The 26,469-nt window shown below is 39.3% G+C and overlaps 1 pseudogene; it reads right to left on the bottom strand.

The window, feature by feature from the left end:
• Positions 1-6,807: 6,807 nt before the first annotated feature.
• Positions 6,808-24,721, bottom strand: LOC105989526 (annotated as a pseudogene).
• Positions 24,722-26,469: the final 1,748 nt, after the last annotated feature.

Genomic DNA, 26,469 nt, shown 5'->3' with positions numbered 1-26,469 from the left:
GATATGTTACTTTATTTTAAACTAACACCCAGAAAGAATGAGCTTTCTTTGGAGATTGTGCTTGTCAGCAGACTACTCCCCTCTAAGACGCTACAGTCTCCACCCCTTGGTGGGAGGAAGAATAATGACTATGCGTCTTAGACAGCCAGGAAGCACAAGCCCCAAATCCAAAGACAGAATGAAGTCAATACATAGGTATGGTGTTGGCAAGTCAGCATAGCAGTGCAGAAAAACTCATTAAAACCATAGAAATTCAGCTGGGTGCCAGAGGTGTATGCATATAATCTAACTACTCAGAAGGCTGAGATCTGAGGATTGTGGTTCAAAGCTAGCCCAGGCAGGAAAGTTTATGAGACTCTTACCACCAATTACCTACCAAAGCCAGCCTCTTATCTCTAATTAACCATTGGGGCTGAGGTATTACAGCATCAGCCTGCAGCAGAAAAAGCTAAGAGACAGCATCTAAACCCTAAGTTCAAACCCTAGTACCAGCACACACCAAGTAGAAATTCATGAGTATCTCCAGTATGCATAGAATTGAAGTTTATAATGTTACCAAGACAATAAAAACCTAACCTCAGATGTTTTTTTATTTTTACAGAAACCAAAAATAATCTCTCTGTTTATTGAGGGTTGAGTTTCAGCAGAAACAAGTAAGAATGAGCAAAATATATCCACTGCTTATAAAATTTAGACCTGAAATTTTACTCATCCATTAGAATGATAGTGTACCATTTGTAAAGAAATAGAAAGACTTGGAAAAAATGATGTTAAGTAAAGTAAGTCAGGCCAGAGAGACAAAGGATCCATGTTTTCCCTCCTATGTGGAAGCTAGATTTCGCCTGTAAACTTATAAATAAATATGGGTTGGGTGTTATGCAGGTATATACCGATGTCAGGGTAGATTCAGATCAAATAATTTCTTAGGAAAAATCAAAGCTCAGCGAAATGAAACACCAGGAAGCAGGCATTTGAGTGGGGAGAGGGAGAAGGGGTAGATGATTGAAGAGGAGAAGAAGGGGAGAATGCAGTCAAGAATCCAATGTATACACAACAAAATTAAGGGTAAGGGAAGGGGTGGGTATGGGTGAGAGTGATAAGAATGTTGAAGCATGACATTGATCAAGATACTGTGTATTGATAAGCTGCTTTGTTAAGTGGCAACTCCTTTGTATGACTATTTAAAAGATATTAAGAAAAAATTCTAAGGAAGAAAAGAATGACAAAGCATCACACATGACACTTAAAAAACTTTAATAAACCCTTTTTATGAGTCCTTTCTCTGGTACTGGGTACAGACCTTTGCAGATGCTAAGCTCACACTCTAACCATGAGTGTTTTTCAAGTTGTGGACGTTGTGACAATTTATCATATGGGGAGATAAAGCTTAATACATATGGTTTCTGTTGGGTTTTTCTAATTTATCCCTGTAAAGTAATGTTTTTCCCTTTAATGATGAGTATTTTATGAAAAGGCACTTTTGAAACTTAGCAAATATTCTATTCCTCATGAAATATTGACCTACTAGTTTAAACATCAATTGGTGTTTCTGGTTTTGATTTATTTTTTTGAGATTGGGTTAGCCTGATCTATCTTTGAACTTGCTGTGTTGCCTAAACTAACCTTGTTCTCCTGCCTCAGCCTTGTGAGAGCTGGGATTATGGCATGTGTCACCACACTTGGTCGCTGATTCTATTTGAGTGGATTAATTGCTAATATAATCACCAAGATGGAGATTTTCTAATTCTGTAGGCTCTCTTCTATGCTTATTAGTTGACTATATAGCTGAATAAAAGTTTTCTGTTTTCCTTGTTTATTATTCATTTCAGTGTGACCTTGAATTCATTTTTAATTCAGTGGGTGACTCATTTTTATTCTTTAACTGAGCTCGATGTTTTGCCTCTTAGGCAGAGCCCCATCATTTGTTATGCACTGCTTGACTTTCAGTGTGAAAAAGCATTTCAACATTGTCTTTTCCCATTTCAAATATAGAACTAGTTCTGACACTAACTCTAGTTTCACTAATAGAGAATTGGACATAGATACCTATAGTTACATAATCTTTTCTTCTGTATTTCATGTTAAATGAATCTATTATAAATCGAGTTCATATTAATTCTAACCCAATCCTGAAAGATTTAGTGTAGCTTTTGAAAGTTATGAGACTTTTTATGATAACTTTTCTCCTTTTCCCTTTTTTACCATCTCCCTTGCCTCTTTCCTCTCTCTCTGCAATACAGGGATTTGAACTCAGGACCTAACACTCACTCAGTTTATTTGTTTTACCACCACTTTAGCAACATCTCCAGCCTGGTTTTTTGCTGGTGATTTTGAAGATGGTATCTTACAGACTTTCCTGCCTTAGCTGGCTTTAATTTCTGATGTTGATTCCTGAGTCCCTAGGCTTTTGCACATATGAGCCAAATGAACCTAGCTTGTTAATTTCTCTTACAGTGTGGAATGTGGCTCATAATGTTTATTACTCAGTAGAAAATGAAAATGCAGAGCTCTTATCTAAAATGCTGGGTAAAAGTGTTGATAAATGTATTAAAATTGAAAGCCTTCTCTCTTTTTGTTTAATGATCTTTATCATTATCACAGTTTAATTTGTGTGTTTGGTATTCAGTGTCATTTAAAGCATGGTGGTACACACCTGTAACATCAACATTTTGGAAGCCCTACCTCTGTTATTCCAACATTCCAGAGGCCTGGTAGATGAACCAAGAGTTCAAGGCCAATCTGGTCTACATAGTGAACCTGAAGCTGACTTGTCTAAAACAAACAAACAAACATTTTTAAAAATCATTTTTAAGTAAAGAAAAATTGAACATTTAAATTATCAGTGTGAGTTATATTGGTTGTCTTTATATCATGTAATTGTAAATGTAAGGTCATTTAACCCATATACAAAATCAACAACCTTAATACATACACATATATTTTGGAGCTCGTACATGAAAAATGTACAGTATTCTCACCAGACCAGTATATACGCGTCACAGTACTTTTTGTTTGTTTGTTTGTGTGCCAGTCCTTGGACTTGAACTCAGGGCCTGAGTACTATCCCTGAGCTTCATGTGCTCAAGGCTAGCACTCTACCATTTGAGCCACAATGCCACTTCTAGCTTTCTCTGTTTATGTGGTACTGAGGAATCGAACCCACAGCTTTATACATGCTAGGCAAGCACTCTACCACTAGGCCACATTCCCAGCCCCTCAAGTGGTTTTTATTTTAATTCTTAGTATGTACACATCTGTCAACAGCTCTACTTTAGTTTATGACGAGTAAAATAGGATATATGAAAAGAAAACAAAGGTTTCCCCCCTCTTTTCTTTCTTGACACTTTCAATGTAGGAAATTGTCTCATAAACTGAAGGAACTCAAGTAAGGGTCCGTGTGATTTTAAATAAGACCTTTCCTATGTGGTTTTTTAATGTTATTTTCTTGTAAAGATGCTGTACAGAAAGGTTACAGTTACAGCAGTAAGGTAATAAGTACATTTCTTGTCCACCATTGTTACCCCGTCCTTTGTGATTTTAAGTGAGATCATCTCCCTGTCTTACACTCAAGAGATAAACTCTATTTTAAAGGCAATCACTAACTTAAAGTCAAGTCTAATTAATGTCAAGGGACATTGATTACATCTGCAAAGCCCATTTACCACACAATATAATAAAACAGTACAAATAAAAGCTTATTGTCACAGGTTTTGCCTATACTCAAGGGAAGGGAGTTGTATAAGAATAAGCATCACTAGACACTGGTAGCTCACACCTGTAATCCTAGCTACTCAGGAGGCTGACATCTGAGGATCACGGTTCAAAACCAGCCCAGGCAGGAAAGTCCATGAGATGTTTATCTCCAATTAACCACCCAAAACCCTGAAAGTGGCACTGTAGCTCAAAGTGGTAGAGGACTAGCCTTGAGCAAAAGAACTCACAGACAATGCCCAGGCCCTGAGTTCAAGCCCAAGGACTGACAACAATAACAACAACAAAACAACACAAACAAAACAAAACAAAAAAAAGCATCATTCTGGGTATGATGGCACATATATATGGTACCTGTAATCTCAGGTTCTCTGGAGAATGAGCTAGAAGCTTGCCTAGCCCGGAAGGGGAAAAGGGGAAAACCCTACATAAACAAAAGCAAACAGAGTTAGGAGGTTGGGCTGAAACCCCAGTACCACAAGTGTGAGGAGTGAGCGTCACTGAAGGTTGTCTTAGAATTCTGCTCCCACATCTGTCTTGGGACAACGCATGGCTAAGGACCCTGGGAAGGTTATTATTGACACCACGGGGCTGGTTCTGAAAAACAGAATATTGATGAGAGATGGGTAATGACACAGTAACCCCCGTTGGTCATAGCAGGGACTTAGGGTTCCTTCACAGAGATAGTGAATGTTAATTCTGGGACTAAAGTGCCTGAGGCACACATTACATATCCAAACACAAAGTGCACAAATGTACAACTACACATACATCACCTTGATTACCACATTACAGCCTCCCTAGAGCCCAGAGAATGGATATACACAGAAATAATCTAGTTTCTGAGAAAAACTGGGTCTAAATTATGTTTGTGGATGATGTCAGGAGATGCTATTTTAGGTACTGGGTAGCAAAATAAGTTCTACTTAAAAATATCATAAATGAGCATTCGGCTATGGACAGATGTCAGACATTACCTGAATAGCGCCCATCAAATGTCCGTTCTTCCCAGAACCTCAGCAAATGCTGTCAATTGAAGAAAGGATCTTTGCAAATATAGTTAATTAAGACAGTAGCATGTTCAGGAAGGGTAGGTTCTGAATCAATGATTGGTGTTATAAGGACATAATGGAGAGGAAAGGAAAACACAGGACTGCTATGGCTATAAGGCAAGGACCCCCAAGAGTTTCCAGTGACCGCGAGGAGTTAGGAAGAGGGAAAGAATTCTTTTCTAGAACCTTCTACAGAAAGCACAGCCCTGCTTACACCATTATTTTGGAATTCTGACCTCAAAAACTGTTGGAAATAATTTATTGATATTTTAAGCTACCCAACATACTTAGGGAAAAAAATGAGGCTCCAAAAAAAAAGAGAAATAAAAGCTGGAATCATTTGATTATTGCTATTTCTGGAAAGACAGCAAGGATGTGAACTCTACATATCAGTAAAGATAAAGGAATCTGTTTCTTCTTTTGAATTCTAGTATTATACCAAGGTTGAAGCACTGGGGAATTGCTTTTTTCAGTTGAAATAGCTAATGACCTTTAGGAGACCAATTCTAGGCTAGAGCTAGTAATATCTCTGGCTCCATAGCAGCAGTACTCTGGTCATTCCATTCTTGCTGCTTCTCTGGCTTTCTGGAAGCTGAGCTCCAGGAAAAAGGAGATCCTAACACTATGGCCTAAAATCAAGCTCTACTCAACTCACACCAAGAAATTTCTGATGAGTGGAAGGTACTTATTTCTACTGTGGAGTAGAACAAACAGAACTGAAGAGAGATTGTTGCTGTTCCCTCAGTTCCTATCTTACCTTCACTATCTCTAGTGAGAACAGAAATCATCATTTTATCATCAAGACTGACATTTTCAACATCATCCAAACTCACAATTACTGCTCAGTTCCTGTGTAACGATAGGGTACAGTCTTGGAAATTTACGGTCAGTTGTAGAGTCCTCCATGGAATTACTTCAGGTTATTGCGAGTAAACCCAGTTGTGGTAATAATTAAGACATCTATTGTCAGTTTTCTGGGCTATAAACTTGGAACAAAAACACTTTCCTTGCATGTCTGTCTCATCCCCACCAGAGTTCTGTAGATATTATTGGGACACAAGGAACACAGCAATTGGTGAGACAGAAAACACTTGTAACTTCTTAGAAGAAGGTAAGGGAGGAAATCCCTTCACTCATGGAGCTTACTTTCTAGTGAAAGTCTGTAAACTATATGTACAATATGTTCAACAGATGCTTTGCAGAAAAAGCAAGCTGAGAGAGGCAAGAGGGACTATCAGATGACGTAGTTTGATGATACATAGAGTGGTAAAGTAAGGAGTCATTTACAAGACAATAAGTGAACAAAGAAATGAAGTCCAAGGCAGAGAAATGTCCTGATATTTGGGGCATCCCAGGGAGAGATAGTAGCCAAGGGAACAGCCCTACCTTGTGTAATTTTTTTTCATATGAATGGAATCTGCTCTTTTTAAATTAATTAACTAATTAAGTTTTTGGTTGGTTGTGGGGCTTATAAAGTGGTAACCCTTCGGTACAACACCTGAATAATAACAAAATTATATTTACAAAAAGAAAGAGTGAGTCTTATTCCTGGCCCAGTCCTGCCATCCTTCTTTGCTTCCTTGGGAGAAAGAGTAAGGAAAGGAACACCTTCTGTGACTGACTTCCTTTGAAATTGGATTTGGTCAATTACCACCAAGGTAGCCTGAGTAACTCCCTTAACCTGCCCCTCCTTCACCTCCTCTTCTGTGAAATGTGAAGGGTAAGAGCTGGATTTCATGGAGTCATCCATTCAGAGTACCTCAGTGTGTCAGTGCATAAGAAACTCTCCATACGCATTAACTGGTTTCATAATTTTTACTATTTTCATCTTTGTATGCAGAATCCTAGCAGATTTCCTGGTTCGGCAAACATTTAAGCAAATCAAATATGCGGAAAAAATTTCTGTTGCTTGTGTCTCTGAGTCATACATCCCTGTGGTCCTCAGCCACTGGTTTGTCCAGGGACCTGTATCCAGCAAAACTCAGATTCTGGCCAACAAGAGAGCCAGGCACAGTATGATTTCAGATCACCTTTGGTGAAATAACAGGGGCAGAAAATTCCACTTCAGCAGAGAGTGAACACCCATCAGGTGATCTCAAGGCCATTCAGCTTCAGTATTCAGCATGGAAGGGATATTCACTCAAATGAGAAAACCTGTGGTGATATCAAGCATAAAAAGGAGAATTGTTAGACTTTGAATATAAAGTATCCCTCGAAAGGTGTCCATGTTCTGAAAGCTTGGTCCCCAACTCCAGGATCTACTCTGAAAGGTAATGAAAACACTGACCTAGTCAGTAGATTCATCCACTGATTGATTCATAGTTTGATAATATTATTGGAAGATTGTAGAAACAATGTGAGACCATGCTGGAGCAAGTAGTTCACTTTGGGCAAGCATGTGAAATGTCTTTTTCCTGGCTCATTCTGTCTTCCCAATTCTGCTTACTATGTGACAAATGTTGACCAGCTTTCTCTATGACATACTGCCAGTACTATGAATATCTGTCTCATCTAAGACCTAAAACCAATGGAGCCAACCAACCATGGAAGGAAACCTGTGAGACCAATAGCCAAAATGAATTCTTCCTCCATTAACTTGTTCATTTGGGTATTTTGTCCCATCCACCCAAAATGACAGAAAATAGTCCACAAAAGCACAGTGGACAGTCTCAGAGGTATGCTTAGGTATTATATTCTGTCATCTTTGTGCTCTCTCAGCTTCCTTCCCTCCCCAAACTTGTGAGAGCACTTTAATGGCGCTCACAACAAGCCCTTCCTCAAGTTGATGGGAGGCAGTATTTGAGAAGTGAGGGGAGATAAGTAAGTAGTGCCTGGTTACCAGAAGGAAGCTATAATCATGGCCTCCAAAGTAAAGTTCCCTAAAATATCATCCCAATTGATTCTCGCCATGTCTTGAAGTGAGAAATTGTACTGTCATTGACAGCTTTGTGGTTGCTGTAGGTATTAATGAGGTCATGATACAGGCAAAGAGCTGATGATCCCTGGCACATCATAAGCTAACACTGAAGAGGAAAGAAACATTAGGACATTAAAGGTCAAATAGCGAATGCATATGTAGTTGAGCTGGGATTAGAAGTGAGGCAGTCTTACTCCTGAGCCCAACATGCCACCACTTTCACAAATAGTTCAGACTCTGACTTCCCTCTGCCCAACAGGAATCACAAATACATTTCAAAACAAACTCACTTCTTTCTCTAAATGTCAACAACTCCATTGTGTTTCTCAGACAAAATAATAATAATAAATTAATGAAAAATAATAAAAAAATAAACAATGCTAATATTTCTAATTTCCTAGCAAATCCATTTGGCTCTACTCTCAGTATACCCATAATCTGATTAGTCCTCACCTCTCCATTATCAGGCCCAATGATTGTCATCTCTTCCTGACATTATTATAACCATCGCCCTATGGTTTGTCAAACCAAAAGTCAGTGCAGGTCTTTTAAAACATGCCAGTGACATCCCTTTACTCAACATCCTCTAAAGGCTTCTTAGCTTATTCTAAAAAGGAAAAAAAAAGCAAAGACCCTACTCTGATCTACGTAGCCTTCATGCTCTGAGTCTCTGATGTCCATCTCCAGACGTATTTCCCTTTCCCTTTACTTTTGTTCTCCTCCAGCTCCACTGGCCTCTTACTCGGGTCCTCTAAATACCCCTTTCCAGAACGTTCCACCAGCTTCCATCAGGACAAGAAGGCTCTGCCTCCAATAGCCACCTGGCGCATCTCTCCCTTTCAGTTTCAACTGCAGTATCACTTTGCCTATGAAACTGCTTCTAGAACTTCCCATGGGAAGTAACAATTACATCATAACCCACCATTTACTATCACTGTTACTCAACCTTTTTATGTAGGGTTTTTCTTTCAATCTGGCATATGCTTCGGGAGTTACTTCTGTTCTCCCTCTCTAGAATGTAAGTCTATGGTAAGAAGAACTTTGTATAGCACGATATCAAAAAGCACTCAGACTAAGTCTGACAATAGCACATACACAATAATTTAGTGAAAAGATCAATGAATAAATAAATGATTCTGACTCCTACATGTTAATAATATGTAGGAAATTCTTAAAATTCTACATTAACACCAAGTAGTTCAGACAATAATGAACAATTAAGGATGCATCTTTCTTCAAAATAACTCTCTGAGTCAAATTTCAATGTTGAAAAGGTTTACAAAGTAGGACTTGAACACAAAATTCATCCCAGCTGCCTTCCAATCCTTCCAGCTACCCCTCTCCTACTTTAGAGAAACTTGATGATTCTTCTGGCTAACATTTGAGCCACTTACTACAACAAAGAACAGGCCCTCCAGTTTCTGTTGAAGCTGAGGATGGTGGCTATCTCCTCATTACTCAACGTGAAGTCGAAGACCTGGAAAGGAGAGAGTTCCAAAGAATCCTTGGCAAAATAAATGTATGTGGGATCTGAGATCTCCGGCTATTTTGGCAGGGAGTGAGCTGACATCCACAGCCCTCACAAGCTACAAGAACGTCTCTTATTGTGTCTACAGAAGACATACAAACTCTAAATACAGGCCTACACAAAGACAGCAGGATTTATCGGAACTGAAAAAGGAGGACTGCTGGGTAGAGATAAAATCCCAACAGTGTGTACAGTGCTGTTCACCCTTAGAAACACAGTTTTCTCCAGAAGAACATTTCTTCATACTGGTCCCTAGCTCCTACGTTGTAATAAGGTGGACACATAGGCCAGGCTAGGCTACCTTTGTGTGTAGTTGAAAACCTATCTGTTCAAGGAAAACCAAAGGGCTTATTAGTATAAGGCACATCTCTGCTCAGCCTGACAGGGCTCCCTGGTCACTGACCCCAGCTTATCCTTGGACTATGTGCCTTTCACTTCGGCTCTATTAAAACAGCTCCTTAGCTAAGGAGTTCAAAAGATATAATGAAAAAGTAGCATTCTACCAACAATGGAATGATAGAATAAGAAATCCAGCCAGAGGGTCTCCCCACCCCTGCACAACTGAGGAATCCAAATGAACAGCTATGACCTTACCTTCAAGTTCTCAATGATGCGTGCTGGTGTCACAGATTTGGGGATCACCGCCACATTCCTCTGGATATGGAAGTGAATCAGAACCTGTGCAGGAGGAAGAAACAGCATGTGCCTATTCACCAACACAGAACTACTGTCCTTGTAAAAAGAACAATACAGGGCTGGGAAGGTGGTTCAGTGGTAGAGCGCTTGCCTTACATGCATGAAGCCCTAGGTTCAATTCCTTAGTACCACATAACCAGTAAAAGCCAGAAGTGGTGCTGTGGCTCAAGTGGTAGAGCACTAGCCTTGAGCTGAAGAGCTGACAGAAGGCGCCCAGGCCCAGAGTTCAAGCCCCACAACTGACAAAAAAAAAACAACAACAACACACAATACATTCCCTTCATCATTTTAATTCCAACAGCTGATATGGACTGAGAACTTAACAATTCATCACTTATTAGTTCTCTTATTTAATTCTAAAAGCAACCCTATGATTTTTTAGAGATGAGGAAGATAGCTTGGGCTCATAAGACAGTGATATTATAGTGGCATCTGAACTAAAAGCCAGATTCTCACAAACTTGGCTGGAGGATGTGACAAGAAGCAAAAGGACTTCAAACAATGCATTTCAGTGGACTTCACTTCTCATTTTTTCCCCTCCAAAGGGTTAGTGAATATAATACAGGGAGTAAACAGGAAAGGAAAGAGGGTATTGCTGAATAAAAACAAAAATACAAATAGGATACCTGGGCTACACTTCTTTTGTGCTTTGCAGCAATCTCCTTAATCCTGGGATCTTCCAGCAGTAAAGGTTCCCCTGGCTTGGCCCTAGAGGCAGAAAGATGGCTGGTGTGAATAATTTTCATAGCTACAACATGTATATGACATCACTGCACTGATAGCATAAAGGCCTGAACATCTGCAAGAGAGGGAAAAGCTTTGTGTCCTTCTCAGAGACCATTAATGGGCTCTTTGCCTCTACATCTGGCAAAGATGGTCCCTCACTGGTGGCTGAACCAGAACATTCTCAGAAGGTCATGTAATATTAATAGCATTTCTTTCCACTAGAATCACATCTATGTAGACCAAACATGTTACCTTAAGCATACTTATTTCCATAGTCATACCCAACATGGATGAGTTATAAAATAATATTTAAGACTATCAAAATAAATAGCCACCCATTATAAGACTCGCCAAGGTCTCTCTGGAGATCCCAGGGGGCAATAGGCTGTGACAGTGATGTCCTTGGAGTGACAGTACTGGATCAGTTTGTCCTGGGTCAGGTATGGCTGACATTTGACCTATAAGAGTGAACAGTCTGCATCACTAGACAAGTTGTTCTGCTTTCAATTGTCTTATAGAATTGCTTACCCAAAAATGATCGCTAAACGAAGGCTTAACCTGTTTATTGACTGATAAACCAGACCTGGAATTCTCTATCTCCTCTCCTCAGCCTTTGACTGAACTTCAATATACAGCATTGTGGAGGTCAACCTTGAACTTGACTGGATTGGAGAGATACCTAATAGATTAGTAAAACACACTTCTGTGCTTGTGTGTGTACATTTCTACCATCACAAGCATGTGGGGCATCAACTGAACGCAGAAATCTTGGCCCAAATGAGGGTTCTAAAATTCAATATCCTGATGATTTGGAGAAGAGAAAAAGAAAAAGGATGATAATTGGTCAAAGACATTGTCTTTCTTTCCTTTCTAGTTACCATGAGGTGAACAGACTCCTTCAACATGCACTACATTGCTCTAATATTCTACCTCACTTCTGGCCCATGTTGGAAAGAGCCAATCATGAACTGAGCACATGAGCCAAAGTAAATCTTTCTTCCTCTGAAATGTTTGTCAGGTATGCTGTCACAGTAATGAGAAGTAATGATGTATTTAATTTGCCTCAAAATGTTGATGACAAAACCTTGCTAACAAATTACCCGATTATTCACTGGTCTGTATTTCAGTCCAGGCTTGTTCAGGAGCCGCTCAATCTGAGAGTGGTTGAAGTTGGAGACACCAAGAGATTTCACCAACCCCTCCTGCACCAGCTCCTCCATGGCCTGTTGTAGAAAGGAATGACTTTTGTCCAATTCTGGAGAGACTGTAGAGTGGGTTGTTTAGTACCTCCCTGAGGTAGGGGAAAGTGGACAAGATTTCAATCCAGGAAGTGGATGCATACCAAGTATTGGTTCCAGCCCCTTGGCAGTCCAAATCTAACAAGTGGTTTTATCTGCTTGTTGCTCTCACTTCACACATGACCTGTGTAACCTTGTTAGCCAAGAAAAGCCTGGAAGCCTATGGAGAGACATTATTTATCTGGGTTCTAGGTACTCTTCCAGGCCAACCTTAGTTTCGCTTGCAATAGGGTAAGGTCATATGGATAGATTGTCTCCTTAAAGGTGTGCCTAGCCTAGGGTAAAGATGGAGCGAAACTGGGTTCACATTCCATTTGTTCACCAAAACTATACCCTATGAAAGGGTATCTTTTTATAAATTAAGTATCTAATAGATAGTTTCCAAACTTTCCCTAAAATACTATTGCTTTTACTATCATGACAGCTATAAATGTAACATGTATTTATTTTTGTATGTCCCATTTCTGCCCAGGTACTCAAACATAAAAATAATAAATTTCTTGCTTCTAAGATTACTATAGCCCAAAGGCTACAGTTAATATACTAGTGTTCCCCTTTATGGAGCAATCAGTGCTAAGACTATCTTAGATTATTTGTCAGTGGCACATCCCTCAGATCAGGGAGGAAATAGGAGAGGAATTCATGAGGATCTTAGGAGAGACTTTACAACTGGAACTTAACTCAGTATCACAAAATGACATGGAGGAGAGGGAGATCCTGAGCAGGCTGGGGAGGAAGGCAGGAACAAAGGCTTCAAGGTAAGAACAAGCAGAACATTTTCAAGGGACACTTTTAGACTGAGTGGTCCTTAACCTTGGTGTGAGTTGGAATTGTCTGAAAGCTCTAAAATGGATGTCCAAAATCCTTGCTCTGAGTTTCTTCCCCCATAGACATGGGGATTCTTAAAACTTCTCTGGTAACTGGATGCTGTGCCTCACAGCTATGTCCCAACTACTGAGACAGATGAACTCTGAGTATTACAGTTCAAAGCCATCCCAAGAAGGAAAGTCCATAAGACTCTTATCTCCAGTTAACCCCCAGAAAGCTTGAAATGGAGCTGTATCTCAAGGGTTAGAATGCTAGCCTTGAGTTAAAAAAGCTTGGAGACAGCACCTAAGCCCTGAATTCAAACCCCAGTACTGAATTCAAACCCCCAAGAATGGGGGAGAGAGAGGAGGGGAGGGAAGGAGGAAGAGAGAGAGGCAGGGAGGGAGAGAGAGAGAGAGAGAGAAGGAAGGAAGGAAAAGAAAGAAAGAGAGAGAGAAAGGAAGGAAGGAAGGGAGAGAGAGAGAAGAGGGAGGGAGGGAGGGAGAGTGAAAGAAGGAAAGAAAAAATAGAGAGAAGAAAAAGAAAGAAAGAGAGAAAGGAGGAAGGAAGAAAGAAAGAAAAGAAAGAGAAAGAGAAGGAAGGAAGGAAGGAAGGAAGGAAGGAAGGAAGGAAGGAAGACAGGCAGACTCTGGTAATTTTATGCACCATTTTGAAAACTGCCATAGTTGGTAAGAAAGGATGTCAAGCTAACAAAAGGATATAAAGAAGATCCTCAGAGCCCCCATCAAGACAGTGATGTAGCATGAATTCACTTCTGTGTCTCGGGTCAAGTTTAGATTGGATGTAGACTTCTTCCTCACTGCTTTACATTTTCCTCCTTCCCTGTTCTCACGGGTGATGCAGGAGGTTCCAGCACAGAAATAATCTGTGCTGACACATTGGATCCTATCTACATCAAAGCAGAGCCTCTACCCCAAATCTTGATTTTTTTCATATCTTTAAAATTATTTATTTAGCAGACATTCTTGTCTTCTGTTAGGTGGCACAGGACTATGAAAATCAGGTTCCTCAAGTACCCCAACAGCAGAGGATTGTGAGATGATTGCAATACTTAATACAAATATCAAGAACCAAGGCAAAATGAGCCCATGGAGCCAACATTAGATGTGTTAGTTGCATTTCTCACAATAAATTATTACTACAGTGTCTAAGTGGTCATGTTGTATCATCATATCAACTTAATGCACTCAATTGAATGAAAATAAATGCTAAAATCTTAGGATATATTGCAAATCTAGACACACTTTCCAGTCTCAAAAATAGTAAAATATTTTTTGTGTTGGATCCCAGCATTTAAACCATTATACTGCTCACCAAATTTTTTATCCATCCTATTTTTTCCTAACATGAAGTGTTCTATGTCAAAATAATAAATTGATTGATCTATTTTTACAGATTAATGCTAGAATTCAAGGGCTTTGTTTTTATTTTGTTTGTTGGTATAACAGAAAAAGTAATGCTTTTCCCAGATGGTTTAGGCTTCATGAACCTCTTTTGTGACTATTGAGCAATATTTTGACTGTGTGCTTGAACTATGTATCTCAAATGGTAAAGAGGAAAGACTATGTCAATCTAAAACAAAACCCAGAATTTTCCCACTCGTATTGGGTTTGTTGTTTTCTAGAATTGTTTTATGAACAAATTCTATAAAATAAAACATAATTCTTAGAGACTGTTACTATTTAAGATTTGTTCTGTTGGGGCTGGGAAGATGGCTCAGTGGTAGAGCGCTTGCCTTGCATGCCTGAGGCCCTGGGTTTGATTCCTCAGCACCACATAAGCAAAAAGAAAAAAGCCAGAAATGGCGCTGTGGCTCAAGTGGTAGAGCGCTAGTCTTGAGCTGAAGAGCTGAGGGACAGCACCCAGGCCCAGAGTTCAGGCCCCACGACTGGACCCCCCCCAAAAAAAAAGATTTGTTCTTTTCTTACACTTGCTAGGCTATAAAATGGTTTAAGTAAAATTATCCAAGAAAGTCTTCCATTCATTAATTCAGTTTTGTAAAAGTAGGTCATTGTTTCTTTGTGTTCTTTGGTATTTAGACGTGTGGTCTCTGTGAAAGTGCTAAAGGCCATGTTGTTGCAATTATAAGTCAGATAAACTTGGGTACTGAGTCCAACCCAGCTGTGCCACATACTTGCTCCATGACCTGACAAGTCAGCAATATGCTGCGTCTCAATTTTATTTTCAAATAACTTACCTCAGGTTACTCAGATAATACCTGCAATTTCAGGTCAAATCCCTGTTCCAAACACCTTTCCCATGGTTTCAGAACAGTATATATATTCCCCAAATTGGAGTACAACATAGTTTCAGTCTCCTTTGAAAATATAGTCTCAAATGGACCTCCAAATCCCAAGATCATGAGAAAGGAGTTCGAAAACTGAAGAAAAACAGATTAACTAGGACACGACACACATGGGTTCTTCTTACCATGGTGGAGTCTCGAGGACAACTGAAGGAAAATTCTTTTTGCAGCACACTTAGGAAAAGCTAGAACTAACCTCCCAGGCATCCAAGAGTGGTGCTGTGCCCATGATGAATTGCCATTAGCATCACTGGGGAAGAGCTCCTTTCCAGGCTGTAATGGAGAACAGAAATTTTATTGGAATCTCTATTGGACACCTTATTCTGTTAGTTTCAGCACCATGACTTTTATTAATACACTTTTTCCTTATCTTTATGTAGTTGTACAAAGGGGTTTCAATCCAGTGTCAGTTTATGAGTACAATGCATCTTGATCAATGTCACCCCTTTCGTTCTTCTCCCCATCTCTCTACATCCCCACCTATCTCCTCAGTTTCCCTAGTTCCATTTTCACATGTACACATTGAATATTATGCCTACATCTTTCACCTTTCCTCTCTTCATTCATGTAACTCCTTCCCCTTGGTCTCACCCTGCCTCCCCCACTGACACCTCAGTTCCAGCTTCCTGGTAGCCACTTTGTTAGACTGTGAGTTTTTCAAAGGAGTTACATGATTGGAATTCTCCTCTGCATATAACATACTTGAGTATGTACACATACTTGCGTATGTATGCATATGACCTGGTATATATTTAAACATATATTTATAAATTAGATCTAACTTCCACATGTGAGAGAAAACATGTGTCCTTTGTCTATCTGAGCTTGACTTACTACACTTAACATAATTTTTCCAGGTCTACCTTTTTCTCTGAAAATTTCCTGATGGAAAGTAAAATTCAGATAGGTAGATAGGGAAGTAGATGGATGGATAGATAGATATACATTCATTTATATCTACATTTACATTTTTGATGCATTCATCTACTGAACGGCATCAAATCTGTTTCCATAACTTGGCTGTAGTAAAAAGTTGAGCAATGAACATGGTTGTGCAAGTGGTTTGACTGTATTCTAACATGTAATCTTCTGAATTACAAAAAATCTTATGAATGACCAGAAGTGGTATGGCTGGATCATAGTCATAGTACATTGTTTAGTTTTTCGAGGAATTTCCAAACTGCTTTCCTCAGTAGTTCTATCAATTTACATCTCACCAACCGTGTAACAGGGTTCCTTTTTCTCCCACATCCATGCCAACATCTATTGTTTTTTGTATTCTTGATAATGACCATTCATACTGGAATGAAATTAAAACTCAGTGTTGTTTTGATTTGCATTTCCTTTATGGCCAGAAATGTTGAATATTTCTTTATGTGTTTAGTCAATTTTACTTCTTCTGAGAAGTCTCTACTAACTCCTTTGCCCATTGGTTAATTGGGTTATTGATTCTTTGAGTGTTTAGTTTCTTGAGCAAATCTTTGTATGTTTCAGATATTAGACCACTGTTGGATGCAAATACTTAAACTTGCATAAAACTTTTCAGGCTTTGAGATTACACTCAAAAACAGTACATTTTATTAAAATCTGCCCATAAACCTACTGTAGTATTCAAGTTCCAATATTTCAGAAACTATTGGATTGAATTTAGTATCCATGTTTCTATATCTTGGCTATCACAGTATTATAATGCATATTCACCTCACATACCCAGGCCCCATATAAACTTGGAGCAAACTTCAATTTCATGGATTTGTAGACAAGGTCACTTAAATCTTAGATATAGTTTTCTGGAAGAGGTACTAGCCAGCTTTTGTTATGACAGCTTCTAGGTGGTTAGAGTTAGAGATAAAATGCCATCACCAAACTATCTGTGTCCTTCCAACTACTCAGGAACAGAATTCTGGACAACTAGGGTTGCTTCTACAATGAAGACCAGCTATCTTACAGAACTGCCATACTTTTTCTCCAAGACATCACTTTCTAGATGTGCTTCGGTCCACAGCATGAAAGAGCCCTACAATATGATCTGCAGCAGTATACCAAGAGTTTTCCTGAAAGGAGACGCTTTGGATGCAACCAAGAAGGTGGCAATATGGCAGTTGTAGCTTGCCTGTGTTTCTCTCATAGTTGTTATAGTTCCTTTTGGTTCTAACTAAAAGAAAACCTAAGCATATAGTCCCCAACAACCACATGTGTTCTTTTCCTCCCAACTTCCAGGCCAGTGCCTTGCTTCTCTGCACAAGAACTCCCACTTCTGACACCCTTATCCCTCTACCTTGACATAGTTATTACTATACTCTGGCACCTGTCGGCACAGAAGCCAGAGATTAGAGCAGAGAAGAGCTCATATCTTCAGTCCTTGTGGAAAGTGAATAAGATAGAGATCCAGATAGTCAAGCTTCAGATCCTTGAGCGTCTTCCGGAAGGCTTTCTTCACCAGGTTTCCTTCAAAGAAGGTGGGCCACAACTACAAATGAACAGTGAAACATAAAAATGGGGCAGCAAAAGGGCCACATCAAACTCACTCTTCCAACCTTGTGATTTGCAACCCAATCTAACCTGAGATCGGCCATTGATAGCATGTTGGTTAAGATAAGCCAACTTGGGCAAGTCATCATGGATCAGAACGTCAATAAGAGGAATTTTCAATTTTCTTTGCATTCTTTTTGTTTTATAGGTCAGTTTGTTTCTTTATCATATTTGGCCATTGACTGAATATATGCATACCTGTTATCATCTTCCTTTGCTGCCTGCTTCCTAAGAGTATGACTTTTGTCTAGCTTTTAAAGTCTATGTGATTGAAAGCAAGTGGTCCCCTTTCTGTATTTCATATCTCCAAGACCACCAGGCCCAAGTGATAAGTTACAAAATATTTATCTAGACATATCCATGACACACAGTGCTTCACTTTTTCCCACCAGATGTGCTATCAACCTACATGGAGCTAATGTTTTGTAGCAAGTTGTGTATACTGTAGATCCAGTAACTCAAAACACTGTCACCCTGAACACTCCCTACCTTCTTTTTTTAAAAATGTTTTATTCCTCAGATCTTACCTAACTGAATAAAAAAGAAATTCAAATGTAATGAAAATTAAGTTCCCACCATTTTCCATTTTCCCACCATTTTCCTACCATTGTCCATGGCTGAGAAGCTCAGCGCCATCAACACCACCATAAATAAAAGCAGATTCAGCATCCATTCCTTGCACCCTTAGCTACTGAATGCTAATGGCCAGATGGGTTCTACTGATAGAGAAATGGAAATCAAGAGGACCAGAACACTCATACATACGCACCATGAAAGGAGCCATTGCCATCATGAAGAATCCAGGATGAGAGAAAAAAAAGGAGTGTCTTCAACATACTAGTTTTAGTGTGAATATTTGCAACAGGGTATGTAATAAAGGCAATGAGGAAGAGGATTGGGGATATATGAATATATATACATATATGCATATATATGTGTATATAGGTATGGATATATATACATACATACATATATTTTCTTGGTTCTTACCACATCCAGAAACTTCATCTTTCCTTGAAGTTAAGTCCATCCACCAAATGGGCTCATATACCTTGCTAACAATGAAGAGGTCCTCCCGCTTCACCACCTTTTTTTTTGTGAATCTTTTCTTGAATGGCTGTTCCAACCTCATCCTCATTCTCATACAAGTAGGCACAATCAATTGGCAATAACCTGCATCAATAGCCACCTTCACAGCTTCTTCCACCTTTCCTGGGCTAGCCTGGAGTGCAATAGGAAACATAGTCCACATGCTTTTATCCTAAGACCACCTTGAAATTCTAAAAACCAACGCCTGGCATCCCACTTGCCAAGGGAACTTCTGGGAGGAAAACACCCTTTAGAAGTCTTCAAAAAAAAAAGAATGAATGGATTTTGTGTTTATAATGCCTTGATCTAAGCCAAAAGTCAATCCAACTCCATGCAGATTAATCCTGGGGTCTCCAGGTACCTGAGATGACAGGTGATTCTCCATACAACTTGCTCAGAGTTAGCCTGAAATTGGACTCTTAAGTGATCCAGAAAATTTTCCAGTCTTCAATGGTGTTAAAGATCTTGAAAGGGCTAGGAAGATAGCTCAGTGATAGAGTGCTTGCCTTGAATGCTGAGGCCCTGGGTTCGATTCCTCAGCACCACATAGGTAGAACATTCTTCTTTTTTTTTTTTTTTTTTGGTCGGTCGTGGGGCTTGAACTCTGGGCCTGGGCGCTGTCCCTCAGCTCTTCAGCTCAAGGCGAGCATTCTACCACTTGAGCTACAGTGCCACTTCCTTGCACCACATAAGTAGAAAAAGCCAGAAGTGGCACTATGTCTCACGTGGTAGAGCACTAGCCTTGAGCTGAAGAGCTGAGGGACAGTGCCCAGGCTCAGAGTTCAGGCCCCATGACCAAAAAAAAAATCTCAAAAATGGTGATTACATGATAAATTCAAACTCCAGCACATAAGTAAATTTGGAACACTGAACAGATTCCTTAATCTCTCTAAACAATTTCTGTAAGATATAGTAGCAATAGCCCCTTCCTTGTTGTGGAGCACATGGTCAGCAAAGATGGCGCTGAGAGGAGTTGAGTGGGCAGAGCCCGATTTGCTTTATGTTCAGTGTGTAACCAGCCCGTGGAAGCTTAGGTGCATGATAGGGTGTGACCTTGACAGTGACTGGTTCCTCTTCCTCCCCTGCCATGCCACCCGCTCTTTTTTGCTTTAAAAAGGGCTTGCTGTGTGGTAATAAATGAGTTTCCAGCTTGACTTGACTCCCCTCTGGGTCTGTTTGTCTCACGGTCTAAGGGAGGCTGGGGAACAGGCAAGCAGCCGCACTTACCTTTCCTTGGACCCCGTCCGTCTTTCCTAGGATGGACAAAGACCCGACACCTTGTGAGGACTTTGTATTGATTATTTGCAATAATGATTGTAATTGTATTGGGAATTGACCTTCAGACTTCATGCTTGCTAGGCTGGCAAATACTATTTGAGACCCTCATTCTTTTTTCTTTTTTTCTTTTGGTATTTTTCAAAAAGCATCTCATAGTTTTGCCAAAGTCCAGCCCTGTACCTCAACCCTCCTATCTATGGCTCATGTATTACTAGGATCATGGGCAGCATGTCAATCACATGTGGCTGACTTATTGAGATGGGATTTTACTAATATTTTGTCCAAGATGTCCAAAACCCACAATCCTCCCAATATTCACCTCCTGAATAGCTAGGATTTCTATGTATAATCCACCATGCCTAACTGAATGTAACATTTTTAACACATCATCTAAAATCCAGTAAGACATAGTAGATACAATCCCTTATAACAATTATAGTGATCATTTTATTTGATCCAGAAAAGTAGAAATATAAATATTTATAAGGATGGATTTTTTCCATCCTCAAATTAAAAAAAAAGAGGACAAGAAATACTCCAGTTTTAGGAACTAAAACTGAATATTAGTTGCTTCCTGAGATCCCCAATTTGGAGAGCACCAGTTTGCCCAGGAATAGAATCAAAACAACAGGAGATATGCAACTCTGTGGAGTAGATGATGCTGAGAGTGCACTGAAGTTTAGGTTTTCAAGCCTGTGAAGCCACAGACATGAGAAAACGTAGAGACGTTGGAGACTGAAACAGAATATGACAGAGCATCCCGGGACCTAGAGAATGGTACAGAAAGGCAAAGGGATAGAGGTGAAAGAAATGAAACTATCACAGCATCAGCTTCAGTACCATGTGCAAGTCTAGTCTAAATAAACAGGGAACTGACATCTATATAAAATACTGACACTAGAAAAACTGTGTCTCCTTTCAACATGTAATCATGGTACAGTGTTGGGAAACCATATTGGGAATATGTTCGAGCTTTGAAGGCCAAACATCTCTCCATTTTTTTTTACTTCAGATATTCAATAGACAAAGAAATACATAGTTCCAGCCAGTGTTAGTTACGAGGGCCACTATTGCTATGAGGAAGGATTTTGTATCAAAAGCATGAGTTTCATGTGATGGGAAACTGAGAGAACAAAAGTTACTTGACATTTGGATCCACTGATTTGGGAAGCTAGCCTTAGGAGTTTCAGATGATTAGGTACAGGAATGAAGTTTCATATCACCAGAGTGGCAAGAGAGGTGTATGCATCAGGTGCTCCACTCTGTGCAATGGTTGCATCCAATAGCTGTTCTGCACCACCACCACCACCCCCTCTCTCTGCGCAGACTACACAAGATACTTAGAGATATTGATCTGCCTTGGAACTACAACCAGTGTCAATACAACAATAGTGTGTGCAGGGGAAATGAAAGCCGAGTGATCCTCTGGTCATGGTTTTGTGTTCTCCCCAGCCATCCTTAGATCAGTCTGTAATTGGTTATGACTGTATTCCTATATTAGTTACGTTTATATGTTGTAGTGATTACTGTAGTTTGTATTCTCCTTTCTGAGTGCTCCTGCAGGATGAAGCCCAGGTAAGATAATCCTTGAGTCTAGTTGCACCTCAGCTCAATCTCAAACTAGTCCTACCAAAACTTATTGAACACTCCCAACTTGAGCAATATGGGTAATTAACATTTCCAGCAGATTATGTGGCCCCATAGTGCAAATTTCAACATAGAAAAAAAAGTGACAAGAACGCACTTTCACTTTTCTGAAAGTTAAGAATTCCACAATAACTTACTGTAATGAAATCAAAATAAATAAACTTCCAGACAAGTAACCCAAAACAAAATTATAAAATAATTAAAAATTCAAAGCATATCATAATTAACAACAGAATAAAATATGAAAACAATGAAGAGTATGAAAGGTATGAAAGAGCAATTCCATGAAGATATTTTGAAAAAAGTAAATAGTAATTCTTAGAATTGATGGCTCAATAAATCAAATAAAATACTCAGCTGAAAGCCTCAACAATAGACTGCATCAAGCAAAAGACAGGTGGAGATTGGAGTTGAAATTGTTAATTTGAACAACCAAATAGAATTAAAGAAAAATAAAAAACTGAACAAAACATGAAATACATAATCAAAATAACAAACTCAAACTCATGATGAGCTTTTTTGCATAGACAGAAGCAGACTCAAGGTATAGAAAGCTTCTTTGATGAAGTGGTAGCAAAAAGATATGGACACTCAGGTACAGAAGGCATTTAGAGGCCCAAATGAGTAGATAAGAAATGAGTAGATAAGAAACTTCCTCTGACATACTATGGTAAAAATACCAAAAGTTTGGGACAAAACTATTCAATACTTCAAGACTACAGTGTCAAGTCGTCTATAAAGGTAAGCCCAAAAGAACAGCATCAAAGTGACACATCCATTAAAGCCATTTATCAAGAAAAATCCCTGGCAACCCTGATATATACCCAGAGAAATAAGGACCTTCTAGGATAACAAAACTTGAAGAAATTCTTGACCATAAATTGCCTAGGACCAAAATCACAATTAAATTTTACCTGACCTTTAAAAGAAAGAACTAATAGATAACTAGCTCCAACTCATCAATGCATTCTATGAAGCCAGTGTTCTTGTGTTACCCAAAGAGGACAAGAACACAACCAATAAAGAAAGCTCACTGGGTACTGGTAGCTCATGCCTATAATCTTAACTATTCAAGAGGCTAAGATCTGAGGATCACAGTTGAAAGCTGGCTCAGGCAGGAAAATCTGTAAAACATTTATCTCCAGGTAACCACCAAAAAGCTAGAAGAAAAGCTGTGGTTTCAAGTGGTAGAGTATTATCCTTGAGCATAAATGGTCAGAGACATTACCCTGGCCCTGAATTCAAGCCCCAGGTAACACACATGCACACACACACACACACACACACACACACACACACAGAATTTCCTTAATGAACATAGATGCTAAGAATTTAATGACAAATCATAAAGATAATAAATTGAAATGAAATTGGATTTTTTCCAGGAATGTAAGGATGGTTCAATACATAAATGAATTAACATATTTCAGCACATAAGTAGAATTAAGTACCAAAATATTATTATTATTGTCTCAATGGATGTAGAAAAAATCTTGTCATTATTTGACATACCTTCATGATAAAAAAAAACTAGGAATAGAAGGAACTTATCTCACTATAATGATGGCTGTGTCTGATAATTCTATAGTTGGTATTACACTGAATGGGGAAAAATTGAAAGGACTTCCTTAAAAATCAAGAATAATATAAAAGTGTACATTTACTACTCTTACTTGGCATAGTGTTAGAAATATTAACCAGAATAGAAATTAAGATGAAGAGTAAAAAGGCTATTATTAGAAAATGGAAAGGTCTAATTATCATTATTTTTAGATGATGTGATTCCCTACATAGAAGATACTAATGACTCCATCAGAAGACTATAATATCTAAGAAAAATTTTCATCAAGATAGGATACAAAATCGATATGTAAAAATCAGGAGTTTAATTATACATCAATGATGACTAAGAAAAATATCATGGGGGCGGGGGAGGGGAATCCCATTTTTAAAAATCTCAGGAATGAAAAAACTGAAGTATGTGAAAGACATATACAATAATAATCCCTTTTAAAATCTAAAGAATGAAATAAAATGAAGATGTAAAACCCCTATACAATGGAAACTGTAATAAAGTAAATAAGAAATTGAAGAGGGAGCTCTCCACTGGCAGCTCACTCCTGTAATACTAGCTACTGAGGAAGCCGAGATCTGAGGATCTAGGTTTGAAGCCAGCTACGGCAGAAAAGTCTGAGAGGTTCTTATCTCCAATTAACAAGCAAATAGCCAGATCTCGGAATGTGGAAAAGGACTGGCCCTGAGGGCGGGGGAAAAAACTAACTAAAGGACAGTGTCTAGGCTCTGAGTTCAAGTCCCAGTACCAACACAGGGGAAAAAATGACGAAGACATAAAATGGATAGATCTTCTGTATTCATCTAAGCTTCAAATTCTGATTTGGAAAAAACTGTGGTGTTTCAAGAGGCTAAGACTGAATCAATCTGGCATGTTTTACTCCCCTTGCTTAACCAAAGGTGTAGGTTGACAATAAACCAGTGCTAAAACAATCAGGGACCATACCCTCTAACCTGGGAGGAGATGGGAAAGACAATGCACTGAAGGAAAGACACCTAAGGAAGATCCCACACAGATGACTGTGAGGAACAGTAGGGGAAAAGGGACCCAAAGACAGCGCCAGTGAGGTTGAAGCTGCCACTATGGAAACTGGTGAAGAAAGCAGAGTGAGAAAACCAGCAGGAAGACCCAAGCCTACCCCAAGAAAGGCTCGGGCTGCTTCACAGCTCACTGCAATGCACCGGAAGAGGTGTTGCCACATGAAATGAACTGTCAGGAGAAAGCTAAGTAACTGCTTTGGTAATATTTTACTTACAAGTCCAATGGTTGCCTGAAAATTAGTGCTATATTCCTGCTGGGAAAGGCCAGAATGGGAGCTTTGGAGTCAGAAGTGGCCCTGAAAGAGCAAATCAACAAGGGTCCCACCTGTAGGGCTGAATCTCAGTTCTCCAAACCTCTGCCTGACTGAATGCTAAAAGAAGAAAATACCCAAATGGCCCTGAGGAAAGCATCTGACTCTAGATTTGTATATTGACCTGCCAGGTGCCCAGGCCTAGAATGGGCATCTTGACATTGTTCCTGAGCTTCAGAAAGCTAGCCATGGTTTGTGCAGAAATGATTCTGAACAAGCAGGTAGATGTCTGTGTCCTGGTGAAGGAGTTATGCCAAGGAAGTGTGTCCTGATAACGAAAGCTACAGTGGAAGTATCTAGAACCTAGAGCAGGCACTATAATAAGTGACTGCATTTTAACATTGACTAATAGAATAAATATTAACCATAGCCACCAAGTCAAAGTTCATCTGGTACAAAATGACTGAGTGACATCAGACAAAGTGACTGAATCAAAAATCACACACAAGTTTAGCAAATTAGAGCAAGGGAAGGAGCGACACTGCCTAAAAGAATTGTACTCATGGGCTGGGAAGGTGGCTCAGTGGTAGAGTGCTTGCCTTGCATGCCTGAGGCCCTGGGTTCGACTCCTCAGCACCACATAAGCAAAATGAAAAAAGCCAGGAGTGGCGCTGTGGGCTCAAGTGGTAGAGCACTAGCCTTGAGCGCCCAGGCCCAGAGTTCAGGCCCCATGACCCGACCAAAAAAAAAAAAAAAGAATTGTGCTCATTAACTGACTGTCAACTCTCACCCCTCTGTAGATTACCTTTATAATAACAACAAAAGGTAAAAATTCTTTTAAAAGATTAGCAAGTTATTTTGGGATCTACACTGTGGTGAGGGTACTCATGCCATTAGATTTCATCCTAGAGACTAGTTAATCTGAGACCAGAGGCCTGCAAATCAAGACCAGCATATACAGTGCAGTGAGATTCCAGTTCAAAATAGATGAATATAGATAGGTAGGTAGGTAGGTAGGTAGATAGGTAAATAGATAGATAGATAGATAGATAGATAGATAGATAGATAGATAGATAGATAGATAGATAGATAGATAGATAGATAGATGAATATAGGTAGGTAGGTAGAAATGTATGTAGGTAGGTAGGTAAATAGGTAGGTAGACAGACAGACAGACAGACAGAGACATAGAGACATAGTTAGACCAATATCTACACTATATAGAGAGCCACAGCATTATTCAAAGAGGTTGAAGCAAGGAAGAAATGGTAAATGGAAAATGAGGTACGTTGTCTAAAATTGGGGTTGGGTTGAAGTAGACTGTCAGTCTGCATTTACATAAATGATGTTGGGCAGATTCCTTCCAAAAGTTAATTGTGTAGGATTGCAGTGGCACTTGGTAAACGTGACTCTAGGAGTCTTTTGTGAACAAGTCTAGTGATTAGAGAGACACAAATGGGAAACCCTCTCATTCACAAACAGCCAGCTTGGTTATTGTTCTTGGAAGGGATTGACACAAGTGATTCATTTTGAATCCGAAAACATTTATGGGTTTTACCACTTTTTCATTTGCTAGTTTAATAAATGGGAAATAAATGTACATATGCTTTCATTTGTACCTATCTAATTACAATAAATTAGTTTAACAAATAGTCCTCTAGAGAAAAGAAAGTCCCTGTTAGCCAGCCAGATTCTTTGAATGCTAAATTTGAAGTATTAAAATTCTTGATCCTAACTGAAAAAAAACTCTGTTATTATAAAATACAATGTGTTTGTTTGTAGAAAATCAAGCAGATTATAAATATTACAATACAACTTATTTTAATCCTACCAAGAGCCATTGCCTAGTGCTGCTGGGAGCTGGCTTTGAAGTCATGAGCCACTACTGTTCCAGCAGCCCCTCCACGAATGAGCTCACTCCAAATCCTGCCTTGGGTCTCCAGGACCAGTGAATTCTCTGTATGAATAGCTTACATCCACTTCTCTACTTTTTCCTCA

The sequence above is a fragment of the Dipodomys ordii genome, unplaced genomic scaffold (assembly GCF_000151885.1).
Source record: "Dipodomys ordii isolate 6190 unplaced genomic scaffold, Dord_2.0 Scaffold56, whole genome shotgun sequence".
Classification (NCBI taxonomy): Eukaryota; Metazoa; Chordata; class Mammalia; order Rodentia; family Heteromyidae; genus Dipodomys; species Dipodomys ordii.
Note: the sequence above shows the minus strand (reverse complement) of the source record. Positions and strands in the feature narration are given on the sequence as shown.